Below are 20,125 nucleotides of genomic sequence, written 5' to 3'. Positions count from 1 at the left end.
CTTTCCTTTAAACTGGGTTAGTGGACCAGCGAGAGAGAAAGAATGTGAAAGAGACAGACACAGCATGAGACAGAGTAAGAGAGAGAATCTAAAGTGTAAAACTGGGACGGGTACATGAGAAGAATTTTCTTCATCAATTGCGGTGATGCTCCCTACTGTGTACCCTTTAATGCCACATGTATGAGCATGTATGTTTTTGTAAATGTACTACCATGTAGCTAGCATCCTCTTTCCTCTGTTTATTATAGAAAACTTTTACAGATGTCATTTTTAATGTTCTCAGACTTAAACTCTACTGCCTTACCATAATGAACTGGATATTTGTCTTATGCTTTGCTCAGTCTCCTGCCCTCAGTTGATTTAGTAGCCAAATGGCAGCCCATTAACATGTGAGAGTGATTGTGCAGCCTTGGGGTTGCAGCGCGGCAACCCACAGAGACGTTTTTTCTTCCGCAGCACATCTCTATGATTCTCAGTCTTTGCACTGTCGACGAGAGTTAAGCATCAAAGGCGAGAACTAACTATCCTCACCCTCAATCGCTCCCTCTGTCTCTTTTTGGCCCCTGGGTTCACACTGTAATTTTCTCTTTCTCTCTCTTTGTCTCTCTCTTTCTCTTTGTCTCCATCTCTCTAACTCCATCTCTAGCAGGGCTCAGGAAATGGGGGGTGGGGGTGATGAGGTCAAAGTGAATCTTCTCCTCGCCGAAGATGATTATGTCTTAACCTGCCGTTATTCAAAGGAGCGGGCCCTGTGGCCATGAGCTGGCCGGCCTGCCAGCCACGTGTCGGCAGTGAGGGGCAACGGCTCGCCTGCCGTCACAGAAGAGAGAGAGAGGGAAGCTGTGCAGTCAAATGAACTCCTGAGGTCAAACGTGCAATGCCTCGCTATGTGTTTCAAGTGACTCACTACCTCATAAGTCCACCTGCTTGATGGGTGCTGGTCATTTGTCTAATGGCCTAGGTGTCCAATCTTAGATCCCCCAAATTGATTAAGATTTCTAGAGACATCAGTAGAGAAGACATTCGATTATAAAATTGCGGTGGAAGTTGATGTTTTTATGTGTGCAAAAAGGCAGAAAACTCCTAAATGTATTATAGTGAACACAAATGGTTAAATCTTTTACCCCAACTTCAACCAGATTTTTCCTGCACTGGTCTTGTGGAGTTTGTGTGAGCTGATGTGTGATATTCATCTTCCAATCATTGTCCTGCTCTTCCCAAACACTTGTATAGGAGGTTTCTGAGATGAATGTGAAATATATCCATGAAATGGATTTATAAGTCTATCCGGCCTGTTAGGTTACTGTTTTTAGCAAGACTTAGTCTTGTCTTCCTTATGAGAAAAAGGTACAAAAATAACACTGCCTTGCTGCACCAAGTCAACCTATGTAATGTGTTGAATGGGAAGTGTTCCAGTAGGCTAGAAATGGCCCTTGTTTACTTACATAGCAGGTCATGATCTAAGGACAGCTGATTCATTTTGTCGATCCAATCCAATGCACTTTATTTATATAGCACATTTTTAAAACAATCAAGTTTTTAAAATGTGCTTCATTTTGCCAGCTTTAGAATACTGCAGTGTAAACACAAAATTCAAAATTCAACAGCATATCATACTTTAATCAAAATCGGAACAAAGAAAACGAGCTGTTGGTGTGAAAGCCACTTAAAATGATTCAGAGGACGCTTCGGAGCAGGTAGGATGTATCTTGAAATGTCTTGGAAAGTGGTGATGCCAGTGGTCATGCCGGTGGTGTTAATTAAAATTCAGCTAATTAGCAGCTAGCATTGGCTAATTGGTCAGTCTTGGCTGGCTGAGATAGAGGAGAACAACACTTTAGTTTTGCTTCGTCTCAATGGACAAGGCTCAAGGCTTCTCAGAGAGAAAACTGTTGAGTCTTCCACCTTTATCTTTGTCCCTCCTGACTCTTCTCTAAGCCTCAGACTTCATATTCAGCAGCCCCGGGCTTGAGCTATCTGTCTCCCCCCTTTCAATTAATGCTGCGACACTCTATATCCTTTAACACACTTCCTCAGATGGACTCAAACCACATGAACACACATGTTTAGCTGTGCCTTCACACACACATGGCTTTTTAGCGTGGGTAACCAGGAAGTCAATGAGCACTTATCTGAAATCCACTGGCTACACTAACAAGCCAGTGTGAGGTGTGAACAAAGCTGTTCCAGTCAAAACAAATCTAACACGCATTTCATCACTTCTTAAACAAGCCATCAGCAAGTCTAATGGTCTGCTATGGAGAGCCGCACTCAATGATACATGTGCCTTCAAAGCATTTTTCTAAACATCAGCACTTAGCACATCCTCCCCACACCTCACCATCATACAGTAAGCGCCGCCTGCTGATAAGTCAAATTTATCATTTGCACGATTTAGATTTATGGAAAACCAACAATGCTCTAATTGATAACACCAACAGCTGCCACAGTTTCTGTTGCAGGGACCTGATCTGCGTGAAAATTATGTCTTAATCAGCAATTATCAAGCAGCATGTGCCAGGATTGTGAATGCAGCTTCATTTCCTTCATTTCTCCTTATTTTTTTTAGGAAAGGGGAAACACGTCGAAGCCGTCAGTGTCACTCACGATTGAACCAAGCGAGCCGTAGGGATTCACCCTGCGTGTCTGTTTCAGGGCTTAAGAGTTACTCTCTCATGACGCCTTACCATTTTAAACCTTATTTGGTTTGCAAAAGTGAAACTAAGCTCTTTTCTGTGCCACTCTTTTTTTCAAGTTCAATTTTTGGATTGCATAGCTTGAGAGGGAGATAAGGGGGGATGTGGGGATAACTTTTTGGGGACAGTGGACGGCAGATTTCAAGAGTGGGTCACCAGGGAAAGGGAGGAGGCAACAGAGGGAGATGAGGAGAGCACATGGGAGGATGAGGGGATGGAGGTGTGGAGCCTGGAAGGGGTTGGGAGAAAGTGGTGGGGGCAGAGGGACACTCCAGAGAGTTTACGGAGCTTCAAAGGGAAGTTTTCTGCTTTGACTGACAGGCCCCTAGAGTGAAGGGGACCTGGTGGCAGGCGGCATACCCCAATCCCAGGATGCCCTGTGGTCTCAGTGGCGCCCAGCCCCCCATCCCAGTACATTCATCAGAAAGTGAGGTTGAAATGATGGGGGTCAGGATGCAAGGAAAAGCTGCTGTAGATCATGGTTCACTTTTTCATTGTGTATTGCACATGGACCAAGAGTGTGAAGGGCGCAGTGACTCCTCTGAATTAGAGACAGAAAAGCTTCAATTCAACATTAACATCACTGTGCGAAAGCACACAACTCAGCCACAATGCATCCTGTTGCATTATTGTAGTTTCAAGTCTGGATATTAAGAGTAGGGATGCATGGCTGCTGATACCAGTAGTGGGCACCATTTTGTTTAACTTCAGTTTTTGCTTCGTTTAACCATGCTAAATGTTAGTGTTTAAACCTAAAAATCTCTTTGTCTTCGCTGCCGGAAAACACTGCACTCACAAGCTACTGTGTTTACTGCAGTGAGGAAGAGGTTAGTCTGCACAGTCAGTCCAGAAAGTTTACACTGGTATCGGATCAGTACTCGGTTTAAGCCGATACCTAACAACTTGGTATTGGAATCGGTATTGGGAAGGAAAATATGGTACTGGAACATCTCTCATTGCCTGTGTATCATATTGCACTGTATCATATCCCGCTGCATCAAACCACACCAGATCACACCGGTACATACCTTATCTTATCCTATCGTATTGTCTCATATTATGTCATGTTGTGGTATTTACAAGTCCTTATGTATCTTACTGTACTGTATTGTATTGTATTGTAATAAAATTAAAGCCAAATGGAAAAAAGGTGAGGTCCAAGCCTTCAGTCAACTTAAGGAAACTGGATGATTGTTTAGCTCCCACTTTGTAGTACAAAAAGAGAGATGTTACTTGCAAAACCAGCTGTTACCAGCATCCCCATTTCACAGTATTTCTAAGTGTGCATCATAATCACTGTACAGTGAATGTCTTTTTCAGTACAAAGATAAATGGCACCATTGTTCCTGGTCCTTTCCCTGGGTTGATAGATGAGAGCAGGAGGGCTGTGTTTAAATGTGTCTCAGCAAACACTGTTAGGCCTGTGTAAACATCACGACATTGATCAGCCCTCAATTCATGGTCAGCACGTCTCTGCCTGCACTGGATTAGTCAACATACCGGGGCCGTCTGTTTGCTCCACTGTAAACTGAGGCCAATGTCAATGCCAAAGCCTAATTAGAATACAACACACTGTCGGGGCATGGTTGTGAGGAAACCAGAGACTTATACTTGGCCTGGCAGAGGTATTCATTGCCAAAAATATATACTGAACTCTCAAAATAAAGATTGTAGTTAAGCACTTTACCTTGACGCATGGTAACCAAACAACAGCATCACCAAATGCTTCATGATTTGGCCAAATCTGCACCTGAGTGGCTTTGAAATGTGATAATAAACAAACAATTGTATAGAATAACTCTCTTTGTCAATCACAAAATAAAAACCTTGTTCTTCTTAATCGTTAAAATAACATTAGAAAGATTGAGATTCCTTAGAAATAAAATAAATGTCTTATAATTCTGTCCAAGTTAACAACTTCCTAAAAAAAAAACAGAAAATACCTATCACTTCATTGCTTGCCTTTTCCTGTAGTGTGTGTTTTTTTTTTTACTTTAACAAGTGTGACAGTGTGTCAGTGGAAACCCCACATCCATGAATATGAGGCTGGTGCCACTAACAGCCTCTCATCTCACTGAACCCCTCAGAGAAACGGGCAACACTGGTTGGCTAGGCACTGGCTACTGTTTATATCAGGAAAAAAAAAGAGAGAGCGAGAGAGTTGAGAGAGTGACAGAGATGCAGGAAAAGAAGGAGAGAGAGGCATCGGAGCGTGGAGGGCAGCTGCATTGTATCACCCCATTTTAGCCCATTACACTATGTATAGGGGCCTTTTTCCCCCCTCTTTTGCATGGTAATTATTTTCCAGCCCAAAGGTAGCTGCAGGCAACGTCAGCCACTGCGTCAGGGCCCACTGCATTAGCCGGCCATTGCATTATTTATTTGTGCGCGGGTAGCTGGATGGATACCCCAAATCCGCTGAGACTCGGGGGCCTCTCAATGTCACCTCTTGCATTGTGGGAGGCAGTTTCGGCCGCTTGGACTTACATGGGAAAAGCTTAGGTAGAGAGTGGCTCAAGGGCAAAATGGTATCTAGGCGTTGGAGGATACATGCGTGGGAGTTGCATTTAGGTGTGTAATGTATTCGGAAATGGGCCAAAGGTTTAAAAAGTGCCCTCGCTTATGCAAGAGTCAACTGTGGAGGGTTCATTGTGACACACTGGATGACCATTTGGGGTCCTAAAGGACATCAGTGAGCACCAATGTAGTAAAAGTATAAATAGAGGGTCACAGAGTCACACTGCCTTGAGGCTTTTTGTGTAGCTATGATGGTCATATGCAGGCAGTTACCCCTGGGTATCATAGGTAAATAGATTTGATTTCAGTGTGCCGGAGCTGCTTTTACATTATGCCCACCCCTGGTGTATCAATGAAGGGTTATTACACCCAAACACCAGTGGGCTGTGTGAGGTCACAGTATGTCATGCTTATATGGAGAGGTAGAGCAACACGGCTCAGTGGATGTGACGTTTGGGAGCTAATACCCAGGCGTCCCTTTCTGTATTACAACACACACGCGGACACACACAAGCGCCCACACACCGCTCTGTCCGACATGAACCTCCATGACCTGTCAGCCCCGGCCAGTCGCATCGTAGCGCCCGGAATGACAGCTGAACCGCTGTCCCTGTCATGGCCCCTCAGTGTAGAAACACACACAATCGCGCACAAACACACATATCCCTAGTTGCAACATCAACATCAACATCAACTCCCGCTGGCCCCTTTTGGATCTTCCTCTCCGTCTCCCTGCTTCCCAAGCAGCTCGGCCACACGAGACGCTCAGACGGCCTTGTGACATGACAGTGACAACGTACTGATGCTCCGGAGAGTACCCACAACAACGTCCACTTCACCCTGATGCACACATCGTCCCACTTGCTTGTATCTCTCTTGACCATTAGGAGAAAAAGATCCTTGTGTCCCTCTATAACTATTTCTCCAATTAAGGCAAAATGAAAATGAAAATTTAAATTTTTGAGCGATTTGAATTTGGCAAAATTTGTACTCTGCTGTTTTTAAATCACCATGCTCTGTTAGGTCTGAAAGCACTCTTTCACCAAATAATCCAAAAGGTATAAAGGTAGATCAATAGGTAGGTAAAGAGGTGGCGTTAAAGACTTAAAATGATAGAACAAAAAAATCAAAATGAAAACAGAAGACAGGACAAAAAAGAGTAAGTGATAGAGATAGTTAAACTCTGCCCCAGCACTTGGCGTTCCCCCTAATGGGAGCTGACACTGCTGAAGCGACCCGGGTGGACGGAGGGGAGGACCAGCGTATTGCAGGCGGCAGACCTCCCAATTATTTTTCTGGCTGATAAGTGCTGGTGCTTGTTTAAGGCTGTAGCAGTGATGGAGGGATGGGATAGAGAGAGAGAGATGGAAGAAGAGGAGGAGGAGGAAGTGAGGGGATGTGGTTGGGTTGGGTTGCATGGCTGACAGGTCTTGATCTGGCAGGATGGCTGGCTGTCACACACAACTTAAGACAGGGTTTCTCCCCAGGGCTTATACACACATACACACACAGTACACAAACACACACAACTTGCATGCATACACATCATGCATTGTGTAAGCATGTGGATAAAGGCCAAAATGAACATGTATGTGTTGGCAAACATGTCACAACACACACTCACTTTTTCCATGTCAGTGCATTTTGTATGGGCCACTTTTGATAACAGCCTGTGGCCTTGTAGAGGATACAACCTGTGTTTAAGACATGTAATTGTTGCTGCATTACTTTTGTCACATGCCACTTACAATTGCTGCAGAATATCTTCTCTCTATTTGAGAAAACAGTGAGTTAAATAATAATTTCAAACACTAGAGAAATTGTAGACGACACATACTCCTTGATATTTAAAGATACAATGTCATATCTTTGCACTGAGACGCATCAGAAAATGAGTCCAATGTTGTGTATTTTAGTTGAGTACTTGCATTCCCCCAAAAATTTCTAAAAGTTTAAAAGCCAGAGAATTTCTTCATTTTTACTGTTCTAACAGTGTGTGTCTCGTTGTGACATGTTTATCATTGCCACAGAAACACCAGTTGTTATGCCATAGACTGCCACACAAGCAAGCTAGAACTGCTACTGGAAGCTGCCTTTCTGTTCCTGTATGTCATTCTCGTATTGTTCTGCTTACTTATGTTGGACCATGATTCTTCTCTGCCATCAGCTTAAAGTTCTCTTAATTGAACACCATACATATGCTGTTGTTTTAAATACATTTTTATTCCCTTCAATTTTGTCAAACATACTGATACTAGTACGTCTGTGATAGGCTCATGGTGACCTGATAACCTCAGCCCACAGATAAATCAGCCAGGCTCTAATTTGTTCACTCTTAACTTGTAGTTATGGATAGTTTTTCTTTTATAAACATGTTGAAATAAGTAGTACTGAATTGTGATGTAACAATAGGAGATAGAAAAAGATACCTGGCTGTTGAATTCAAGTAAAAGTACAGCTACTCTGGTTAGAATTTTCTTGACTAAAAGTAAAAAGGCTGGTCTTTAAATCTACTCAAGTAAGAGTGAATTGTATCTAATTTAAAGTTTACTTTAAGTATCGGGTAGCTATTGAAGAGTCGTACAATAAGATATGATCTTTCCTTGGTGCCTAGAACAACAAAAGAATATATCTACAACCAGGTTGTTCAGGTAAAGTCACACCTATAAGATAAAATACACAGAAAAATTTATGGTGTTAATTAAGGCTGTTCAGATTAATTGAGTTAATTGTGATCAACTAAGGTCAACAATTAGTGCACGATAAATTTCAAGTGTTATTGTCCCTGTCAACACACTTTGTTTGAGGCGTATCAAAGTCTTCCTGCAGCAGAGATGTAAAATAAATCCACCACTGCTACAAGTCAAAAGCCATCTCCACCTTTTTGTTCTCTTACTTCATTTTTCAATTCATAGCAGATTCCTTTGTCTGTGGTTAAGGTCATGTTATAATCTTTAATCTACCTATAAAAGCAAGTCTGTATCCAAATAGGGACTCATTTTACACTTAGTTTAAGACAGTAGAAAAATAAACAAAAATTAAAGGAAGGACATATACCAGACAGCGCCAAGACCAGGAATTGATCCCCTGACCAGTGTGCTGAGGATTACATCCTCTGTATGTGGGCGTCCACTGAGCTAAACCAGCGCCCGATGCGTGCCATATCTAAAATATTTTGAGTGTAGATCTCAAGAATAGAAAATCAAATCTATTGTACACCATGTTAATATTGCGTTTTTTTCATGATCACTGCCTGGATCAGTGAATTTGCAGCATCAGCGTAGATTTGAGCCAGTGGTGTCCTGGATTTGCCAAAAGTTCGGGGGCCTTAGTGAACGAGGGACAAACTGTTTTAAAATATGATTCTTTGCTTATTGAACTGGCAGTGGCACTTGCATATGCTTGAAGGGCTGGGTGCCGCCACTTTTTGCCAGTCTGTTTGAGCAGGAGTAGATGTATAACAAGCAAGAGGCGTAGACTGAGAGCACTGAGCCGTTCGACAGAGCAGACTCTCTCATTTGCTCCTGGATGGCATTATGTGTGGGTTAGCAGGGAATCAGAGGGCATGCTTCTAATCCAAATTATTTAATGAGCATGAAGTTTGAGGACAATTCACTCTGAAATGAGGCTTTTGGGAAATAATTACATACTTATAAAATAATTACACTCTTCAGATCTGTGCACTGCACACTAGAGAAATTGTTGCATCAATCACATCAAGCCAAATCATGCAACAGCTCCTCTTCAGTGTCAGCTCATGTCCAAACAGCCATGGTATCAGTAACATGACAGCCTATAATTTGCCTCACGTTAGCTTAAATGAATGCCATAATAAGGGTTATCTAATCCATGCTAAGTGTCATAATCCAGAGCAAAGTGGCTGCATTACAGTGGTGTCATTGCTGTGCTGTTAATGCCTCAGTGATCATGACTGCTGCTAACGTGGCCCACAGCCAGAAAAGACCGTGAAGCATCAGAGGAGAGGTTTATGATTTCAAACCAGCTGTTAAACTCACCACTGCTTCTTCTGACCAACTTTCATCCAAGATTTATATTCTTTTATTTCACCTCCTTTCTTCTCACTTCAGACAAAGAAAACCCAGCATAAAAAGCCTTCCTCAGTTTTTTTACGACTCACACTGTGTATTTAATGTAGCTTCATTCGTTATCAGTTTTCTTTGCCCAAGAGGAATTTTCTTTTGCCTTGCTTGGGTGCAGCTTCAGCAACTTTGCAGTGCTCCAGGAGTGGCTAAGGGGTTAACTAAGTATCATTCAGGGACGTTTCTACAGGTATGGGCATTATAGGGACAAAATCTGAGCCCCTTTGGATACGAAAAACCTCACTAACTGCTGCACTCACCTGCCAACTTTACCTTTGTACAGTCCCTTGTACTTCTACACAATAGCCACTCTGGGATACTTAGTTTTGCAGTCCCCCTGGTGAGGAAGCCTTTATGTGTGCCTTTCTCTCTGCTCCTTTTGCTTTAATTACAGTAAGTACAGCAGACCCCCCAGGCTTGTTTAAACAGATCAACCAGCAGAAGAAAGAAGAAAATGCTAATTAGTCCTGTAATGTTGCTGACCACGCTAGTTCCTTAGCACTGCTGAGTTTTATTGACATAAGAAGGACAATAGGAATCTGTATTCAAATGACTCGCTCTGCCCTCGTGTTTGGGTGCAGCTGGTGCTGTTACTGCTCCTACCTACCTCATATTTTTATTGTGTTGTACAAAGTCAAATTAGACATTAATATATGAGATAGTCGATATGTGTTGATGTGTACCTGTTTTGTTTCACATGTAGGTATACAGAGGCCATTGGGAATACAGTATTAGGGTGTGCTTTGCTGTTTTACATGTGTGAATATTGAAAAAAAAAGGTGTGTGCACATTTCCACTCCTGTGCATCTTTGTGCATGCATGTGTCAATTCCCCATCCTCAACTTCGGAGCATAGCAGAAAGCTTCTAATGCATTCCATGTTTCTGAGCTGAGAGACTGTGTGTGTGCTAGGGTGTGTGTGTGAAGGGGAGAGAGGAGAGAGTCAGAATCAGGATCAATACTATTGACCTGTTTACCTTGGTGCCGAGCATTCGGGCCAGGGCTCCGGTTTACCACTTGAAACATTAAAACCAGACTATTAGTAATACTTTGGTCCTTCTCTCTGCTGATTGGACGGCCCGCACCAGGGCAGTCCACATGAAGAGAGGCAGGGAGAGAGATGGGGGTGAGAGATTTGAGGGGAGAAAAAAAGGGGGTTAAAGAGAGAAAGGGAGAGAGACCCTGACTCTAATCCTCTTGACTTAAAGCCATCAGGTTTGGCCCATGTCTCGCCGCTCGCCTCCAGACCTGATGTGGTCACTCAACCCTATCGAGCTGCAGGGCATTGTGGTCCGTCCGTCTCTGCCACGATCACCCCCTCCCCTCCACCCTCAGGCGCTTTTGTGCTCCCGGGCTCCCACTTCCTCCCCCCTCCTCGCTCTCTCTCCTTTTCTCATCCTCCCCTCCAAACCACCGACACAGAATTTCTTTAAATGCTTAATTTTTTCCCCCTTTGGCTTCCTCTTTGCGAGCGCCCTCTCACTTGTTTGTCCATCGATTTTTCATCCCTTTCCAGCCGCTGCCCCCCCTCCAACTCCTTCCCCTCCCGCTCCACCCCCACAGCTCTTCGTCTGCATCTCCCCAGTCTCTCCCACTCTCCTCTGCTGTTGATGCAAACTGATTTATTTATTTATTTTAAGCTTGTTGCCCAGGTAATTTGTGGCAGGTAATGACTTTCAGTGAATCTACTTTGCGCTCTTTGAATTCCTTTTCCGACCTTTGCATCATCTGGGCCCATCTCCCTGCACACCCCCTTTGTCCCATTTGCTCCCCTACTTTTTTTCCCCTATTTCCCTCTTTTACCATCTCTCTGTCTCTGCCCCTCTCTCTCTGCTCCTCTGCTCTCTGCCCGTGTATTTTTAATTCCCCTAGATATTGGAGGTGCACACTGCATGCATGTGAGTGTCTCTGAAGCCCACCTGAGGAGGTGATTGACATCTGCCCCTCTGGCGTGGAGGTCTCTCACTACTGTTTTCCTCCTTTTCCCATCAACCTCCCCTTCCCTCTTTTCTTCCCCCCCTTCTCCATGTGGTGTTCCTGTGTTCATCAGGGCTTTGGAAGAGCTGAACAAGTGTTCAGGAGAAAGGAAGGAAGCAGAGTAAAGTCAGGGATGAAAAGAGAAGATATTTTTTCTTTTATTTCCCTCTTTTCATTTTTTTTTTTTTTTTTTTTTTTTTTAAACAATATAATCAAATATGTTACTTATTCAAGGAGTCGTATCCTAAGGTGCTCGTTTCCATATCTTACATTAAACCTTTATGGGGCAAGGAACCATCTATGGTCACTTTGGCTGACCTTCTTCATGATACAGTAGAACATGAATGATTTTTCACAGCCAATCAGTGGAGATCAATCAACATCACGGAAAGTAACAACACCACATAATCTGACCAATCAGCAATGGCCCAGAGTGTCTCAAGCTTCCTGTTTCCTCCAGAACTTGAGTAATACAGTTTTGACTCTTTTTGTCCCAAACGAATGGCCCTAACATCATAAGTAACCATAATATGTTGATGAAAATCACACATTTTAAAGGTGAGTGGTGGTGCTTAATATCATGAAAGGTTTTGTTTGCATAGGAATTCTAACAATTACTGAAATTTTAGCATGAAAAATAACCACATTTAGACATATGCTCATTAGGGGTATCAAATGTTGTCTTTATTAAAACACGGCCAACTCATCAAGCCATACTAAGGGTATTTTCTTGACAAATAACTCATTATAATGTAGGATAATAGTACTTAATAGCAGTGGTTCACAACTGGTCTAGAGTCAGGACCCACCACCACCTCCTTGTAGACCCAGATTTCTGAAAATATTCAATCATAACCAGGTGTTTTTGGTGAAAAATGCTGTAGTTTGGGCCCTAAATGGAAGAAAACATAAATTAACAAAGAGAAAGGACAAAAAAAAACATGTTGGAAAAGTGCATCATTGTAAGTGCACATTTTATTTTACTTGATTTTCCTTAGACAGTATTGAAATGTGGTCATTTCTCAAGGAATTTCCAAATTAACTTGGGGGGAAGCAATTTAATATTGGGGGAAAAAACTTAAATAGTTGAAACCTTGAGAAAAATACATTCTTGTCCACATTAATACTGGAAAACATAATAAAAGTGTAGGGATGTCCTGTATCTCCACATACTTTTTAAAGACCACCTTTTTTTCTTGGCACACATTCACAACCCACTGGAAAGAGCTTTGTGACCCACTTTTGGGTCCCGGCCTAACAGTTGAGAACCACTGCTCTATAGAGTAGTTGGATTTTGCCACAAGTCTGTAAAAAAAAAAACAAACTGAAGGGTGCTTTAGTGGTAAATGTGACTAGTTTATAGAACTTTTCAAGGTATAAATAATATAATAGGTGTGATTTTTAGACAGTTTTAAAACCTTTAAACAGTTTAATTATATTTCTGTGTTTTATATCAGTTTTGATTTTTACTGTGAGCTTTATTTCTGCGCAAATCAATTCAGACATTTCACATTTGTGATGTTTCTCACATTCTATGATGGGAAAATAAGGAAAAATAAATGGTTTAAATGGTGAAATATATTTGATTTTAGTCCACTTTACAACAGTTGTATTGAACTTAAATGACAGAAATTGGTTTTATTTTTATTGTGAGCCTCATCACTGCTAAAATTCACTTAGTAATTTAGTATTTGTGATTATTATAGGTGTGCCCATTTGGAATTAAAAGATAAAACTGGTGGTATCATCATTACTATTCTGAAGCTAGTCATGCCTTGTCTCTAAAAGAAGTAAGAATTTTAATGAAACCTCACCATGCCTTGTAAAATGAATATTTTATATTTAAATAACTTTCTCATGTGGAAGTAAATACTCATGAACTCTATATGTGTTTATTTTCCATTGTTAACATATTAATATGCGTACACTTTTTTTTTTTTTTTACCATTAACAGGCAAGGAACTATATATGGTCACTTTATTGACCTTGAATTTTCAAGTATTTCAACGAGTGCCCTTTAAAGGCTTAAAATGACCCCAGTAAATGTTTACACTGGAGCAAAGAGGGTGACTTTGTGCTGTGGTGTTGTGTGTAGGCATGTCAAATCTCAAGTGGGCTCCCCCCAACACCCACACATTTCCACCTACACTCCTGTATCTCTTTCTTTCTTTCTTTTTCTTGTCCATCTTTCCCTCTCCTTGTTCCCATCTTCTCCTCCAATGCAGCTCGGGTAGCATCCCTGCATTAGTATTCATGGGGGAAATCAGTTGGGGAGGGGGATTCGGGGGGTAAATAAGGCTTCTGGCTGTTCCCTCAGCCAGCTGGCATACTGGGTGCTGGCTGGAGAGCCACACTGGACACTTACAGAAACAAGGAGGAGGTTACCGGGAAAGAAAACCAAAGACTCAGGGATGAATTACAGTAAAATGATTCAGAATGTTTCAGTCCTAACAGGAATAACCTTCATCTGCTGTATACCTTACAGTGCTGCATACTTCACTGTACAATACAGCTCTTAAAGTGGCACTGTAAGCCTCTCCTGATTGTAGACACAAATTATCCATTAAATGAATGCTTTCAGCAAAGATCTACAGGATGGTACTCACATTTCATTGTTTGAAGGACAATCAAGAGGATAGATTAAAAAGCACGCAGTGTGAACAAACACACCGCTCACTTTAGAGTTTGCTAATCAAAAAACAATAAAACTTTAACACACTGGATTTTCTTTCCATTTCGTCTTAATTTAGACATAAACTGTGGTTGCTTCCAGAAAAATTTCCTTGACTGCGACCCTTGAAAAAGGCAAGAATGGTATTTTTATTTAAATCAGATAATAAAAGAGGCAGTGTTAAGTAATACACTTCTGTAAGGGTTTAATTTGACTTGGTCTGGGAGTGATGGGCAGGTGTCAGAGTGAGGAAACCAGCTGCCTTGTCCCTCCAGAAGGGGACAGTAGAGAGTAGGGAGACAATATCTACCTCCCCTTTGGCCAGAGGAGAGGGAACATGAACAGAAAGACACTCTTTTCCTCAAAATATCCACAAAAAATTTTAAAAAAGATGGTAATAATTTAATGAAGCAGAGGAAAGAAGAAGAGAATGATGGAAATAGTAATACAAAGGAAATAAAAAGACAAAACTGACATGTGCTACTCATGACAAAAAAAGTGACACAAATGGAGAGAAATGAAAATGTAACAAAATCTTAAATATTTCAAAATTTCAGAAACGACTTTGCATCCTTTGTTCATCATGTTAAAGAGTTATACACTTATAGACACACATACACACTCTAGTACTTCCTTTGGCATGATCCAGAGGTCAGGGCAGAATTCATCTCCCTTAATCATGCAGATGAACATGACCTTGGCCGGCCTTGGCACCCGGTCACATCAGCACCCTTATCCAGCCGAGCTTTGCATCTCTGATTGTGTTAAATCATGTTTCCCTATCATCAGCAGACGCTGGATGGACAGCATCCCTCTCTAAGCACATCCAGAAAAGGATAATTGCCAAGACCTTTAAAAGCCTTTCAGAAAGAAACCAGAAAATCAACATAATTCACATGAAGGGGATATATCAGAGATATAAAGTTAAATATGCCAGGGCAATATTGGGGGGATGGAAAAAAAAGATGCAAGAGTTTTAAAACGGTGGGTCCTTGGCATTATTATGATGATGCGTTTAGCCATGCAGAGTGGACCAGCCCATTGGAGGGCCCCTAAATGAAGAGGCTGACCTTCAACAAGCCCTCTCTCTGTTCATTAGCCACGTGGTGCTTATCTACAATAACACTGCTGAGGAGAATATGAGGCCAGCGGGCCCGGCCAAAGTCAATGATGCACTACAGGTGGAGAGATGAGGGTCTGGATTTAGCTTCCCATTTGGAGTTTTCACCCCTTAGCCCTACCGCTCCAAATCTCCCCAAATCCCCATTAAAAAATAAAGTTATATCAAGTTTATAAAGTCTATTGTAGTAAGTAAATTTAGATTTAAGTCATGGAATTAGAAGAGATTGTATCAGGGAGCAAGAGTTATATGTTGAGATGAGTTTAAAGCTTTTATATGGGACCTTTGGTGTGTTACAATTTTGGTGAGCCCTTTGGACAACATGGTGCCTCTTATTTATGTTCTGGTTTTGCTTGTAATCCTGTCTATTAAAATTTAAGTGAATCACTCATTGAAAATATTACTGAGAATCCATGGAGGGGAAATATAAATTACAGCAGTTTCTGCTATGCTCAGTTCATCACCTTGTCTGACACCTACCCTCAGCAGCAGTTTCAACTATTACTATAGCATATACAGTGCTGTGACAAAGTATTTGCCCCCTTCCTGATTTCTTATTTTTTCACATTTGTCACACCTAAATGTTTCTGGTCAAATTTTAGTGTTACACAAAGATAACCTGAGTAAATACAAAATGCATTTTCCTAAAGATGATTTCATGTATTAGGGGAAAAATTGCCTCCTAAACCTAATAACTGGTTGTGCCACCCTTGGTGGCAACAACAACAGGCAAGAATGGGGAGGAATTTTGGCCCACTCCTCTTCACAGGTTTGTTTCAGTTCAGCCATATTAGAGGATTTTCAAGCATGGACGACCTGTTTAAGGTCATGCTAATGCATCTCAATCAGATTTAAGTCAGAACTTTTGACCAGACCACTCCAAAGCCTTCATTTGTTTGTTCTAAGCCATTTAGAGGTGAACTTGCTGTGTGTTTTAGGTCATGTCCTGCTGCATAACCCAAGTGCATTTGAGCTCATGAACTGATCGCCAGACATTCTCATTCAAGTTTTCTGGTAGAGAGCAAAATTCATGGTTCCATCAATTTTGGCGAGACGTCCAGGTCCTTAAGCAGCAAAGCAGCTCCACACCACCACACTTCCCCAACCTTGTCTGACTGTTGGTATGATGCTCTTTTATGAAATGCTGTGTTCATCCTATGCCAGATGTAACAGGACACACATCTTCCAAAACATTTTTTGTCTTGCTAGTCCACAGAATATTTTTCCCAAAGTCTTGGGGGTCATCAAGATGCTTTCTGGCAAACGTGAGATTAGGCTTTGTGTTCTTTTTTAGTCAGCAGTGGTTTTGGCGTTTGGAACTCTACCTTGGATACCATTTCTTTATGAACTCTTACCTTAACTGAGTCAAGTGAGGCCTGCAGGTCTTTGGATGTTGTTTTGGGTTTATAAGATCTCCTGGATGAGTTCTTGATGCACTCTTGAGGTAATTTTGCTAGGCCAGCCCTTTCTGTTGTTCCGAGTATTGCCCATTTGTGGATAATGGCTCTTACTGTTGTTCACTGGAGTCTGAAGTTTTCACTCATAGATTAAAAATGATTTTTATTTCTCATGTGTTTTTGAATTTCTCTAGACTGGGGCATAGGATAGATTTTTTTCCCATGAAAAAATGAAATCATTATTCACAAACTATGTTTTGTACTTACTCTGAATATCTTTGTCTAATATTAAAATTTGTTTGATGATCTAAAACATTTAAGTGAGATAAATGAGATAGTTCCCAGAGGCATCAGCATTAACTTTATATTTCATAGCCAGGTTTAAACTCCTCATAGGAGCTTCAAACAAAAATGACAAAGGTACTTCAACAAACATACGTTTATGGAAGTTATTGTTTGATTTATTGTAACAAAAAAGGTGTAAAATCTGTGATAATTCATGAAACAAGCCGGATTTTTGTTTATTTCATCTTATAGTAAGCCTACCAGTGACACAGTGGACAACCCTAATAGGACAGCTCATCTGGTTTCTCCTTTTTGGTGTGATGACTGGATATTTCTACATTATTTTGGAGATGAGAGCAAGAGGCTGCTTTTCCTTAACCATATGGACATAAAATAACTGTATAGAAACTGCAAGACAGTACAACTTTGGAAAGTTGAGACAATAAGAAAAATAATCTGCTTGCATGATGGGTGGTGAAACTAACATGGAGGGGACTGGCTCTAGGAGGCTGGAAGTAGGGATATTCCTATGCGAATAATTTCACATCCAATTAAACACAGTATGTAAGTATAATTTCCTTAAGATGAGTAGTCTAAAACCACATTCCATAAACCTCTTTCACAATGTTCCTGTGAACCAACAGTGAAGTTGGTTTAGAGAATGTGGCTAAAGTTAGCAGTGCCAGCACACCGAACCTTCAGCCACCTTTTCAGGTTAACGTCCACATTTCTTTGCTGAATATCTTGACTCGTTACACATTACCTGTTACCATCTTCAGACAATTTTATCCCCATTTTCTAGCTCAGAATTGTGCTTAATAAAGCACTGGCTTTTTGCTATCCCTTGGTTTCCGTGGTTGATTTGTGGGCCAATATTAAGGATATTTGGGTTAAGGGATTTCTTCAGCGGGCGCTTATCCTTTTAGCAGAGCACAAGTACCTTGTGTTTGCTTCAGATAGACATTTAGTGTCTTTTTACAAAATATTTTTGGCTTTTCAGGCCATTAGTGAGAAAACAGGAAGATGGATAAGGGTGGAAACATGTATGAGAAAGTAGGAGATGATGTGGTAAATGGCAGAACTTCAAGCCTCCATACATGGACGGTCGATTTGACCACTGAGTAGAATGTAGTGTCTTTTATAAGTTAAAGAGAAAGAGTTTGCATATGGGGAACATTTGAAAATACCAGCTCCCCTATAACAGTGAGCATGGACTCGATTTGAGCACTGATATGGAGGTTGTGGTGGTGGGGGTGGGGGGTTCGGGGGTAAATAGATGAATAAAGTAGAGAGGGGTTGGGGCAGACATGGAGCATGGTCGATAGTGTCAAAAGCGGATGACAGATCTAAAAGAATGAATATTGATCTTTTGGGGGTCTTTACTCAGGCGACCTGTGGGAGGTCAGCCTGCGTAATTAGACCAGTGGAGGTCTAATGCTGAAGCGGGGACGGAGCTGGTGGTGAAAGGAGAGGGATGCTGGAGATAGGATTGTACTTGAACCTTAGATTTGGACAAAAAAAGAGTTAAAATAATTGCTCATGCTTGACCATTGCAGCAGTTTTGCATTAACGATTTCTTTTAATTTCTTGATTCACTTCTGCTTTCAGAATTTCAAACTCCAGAATCCAACCAGTGCTTGTGTTTGGTTGCTGAAGTTTCCACTCCTGGTAAGGTTTAAAAATGACTCTTTTCATAAAAAAATATGTGCTGTGCCAGTAGATTTGTGTAGCAGGATTTGGAGTGGTAAATGTGGGCTCAACAAGGATAAGGTTTGTTGTTTATTGGAGCAGGCGGTGGATTAAAGTCCATACAACCCCAGGCTACAGACGCTGCTCAAACAGAGGTCTGCTTGATGATGGCAGCTAGCTCTTGCCCCTCTCTCTCTGTCAATCAGTCTGACTAGCTCTCATAAGTATTTTTAATAAACGATCTACAGAAAAACAATGCACTCCTCAGTCACATATGCACACACAACAAAAGCTACACGGATGCATTCCTAAGCGTATATGCAAAAAAGACACACAAAGATGGATGCCCATAAAGCCACAGGCCCACATGCAGTCCCACACACACCCACAGACACACACACACACACTTGCATGCGCTGTGTCTTTATCTGTCTGGCTGTGGATAAATGCGGGCAGCGGCGACTGAGTGTGGCTGTAATCCGTGTATCATTGGCTTTATCCACTGCAGTAGCACTGCTGATTTAGTGCTCCACAGACTTAGTAATGGGCCCCTGACACACACATAGAACATACACACACTCAGTACACTAAGCAGTGCACCAGGAGGTCCTCTCTAAGATGTTCCTGCTCAGTGGTTGACCCTCAGAGCAGCCGCACATATGCACGCACTCTCATGCACATGTTTATGTAAAAATGCAGAAAGCATAATTGTACTTTCAAGCAGTTGCATGAGCTTGCACGCACCCGTACGCTAACAGACGCACACATCAGCAGCAGTTTGGTTGTCACCGCCCGGGGACGTCTCATGGTAAGGTGAACTTAGAGTGAACCTGCTCCAAACATAAATAACATCTCTCTCTCATCTCTTCGTAGCCCCCTCAGCCTGTCTTCCTACCCTTACTCTCTTTTTCTTCCTTTCTTTCTTTTAAGTCCTTCCTTTCACTTTCCCTCACTCTCTCAAGTCAGCAGTGATTCACAAAGTACACACATTAACACAAAGAGGTGTAACACATACTGCAGCCTGCAGTATCCAGTCATAAATGCAGCTTTGGAAATACCTGAGGTCACGCCTTGAAGCACCCTTGATGGTAGTTTTATTGAACTGTGACATCAAAGTGACTCTCAAAGAATTCAGGTTATATTATATTGAATAACCCTTTTCCAAAACCTTAAAATGCCACATTTGCCTAATTTCAAATCTTTAAATACTCTGGGGCAGGACCTTTTCATCACCAAACTCTGATCAACTCCTAAGACAAAGATAAATTGTTTATGTCATAAACTGCAATTCACAACTGAATTTATAAAGAGATGCTTGTTTCAGCATCTACTCAAGTCTGCTGCACACTAAGAAGATGCAAATAATTATTTGATCCTTAGAATATGAATAAAATGAATTCAGTTTAATGGTTTTTAGCCTACTGTTTGTAGTACTTTGGTCAGCTGATCACACAGAAAACCTGCATACTCAAATCAACACTGTCAGAGTTAAACTAAGATTTTTACAGTGTATATATGAATCCACACCACAGTGTTGATTTGACTCTTTTTGGAGTTAAAAATGGACTTTTCTTAAAACCAACTAGTGTTACTATAGCTCAGCACTTCTCTGTAGTGTTTAGATTTACTCTCTCTGTATAACTCTTTCAGAAAACTGAAAGATTTCCTTTTTAT

The 20,125-nt window shown here is 41.5% G+C and overlaps 1 long non-coding RNA gene across 1 annotated transcript in view; it reads left to right on the top strand.

Annotated features, from left to right (window-relative positions):
• Window positions 1–20,125, top strand: part of LOC121514037 — a 185,334-nt gene that overhangs the window by 148,100 nt on the left and 17,109 nt on the right. The window contains exon 6 of the long non-coding RNA XR_005992249.1: window positions 18,371–18,430. This is a non-coding gene — a long non-coding RNA (uncharacterized LOC121514037). The remainder of the gene's footprint in view (window positions 1–18,370; window positions 18,431–20,125) is intronic.

Source organism: Cheilinus undulatus, linkage group 8 (genome assembly GCF_018320785.1).
Source record: "Cheilinus undulatus linkage group 8, ASM1832078v1, whole genome shotgun sequence".
Classification (NCBI taxonomy): Eukaryota; Metazoa; Chordata; class Actinopteri; order Labriformes; family Labridae; genus Cheilinus; species Cheilinus undulatus.
The sequence above is the reverse complement of the archived record's forward strand: the minus strand, read 5'-3'. Positions and strand labels throughout refer to the sequence as shown.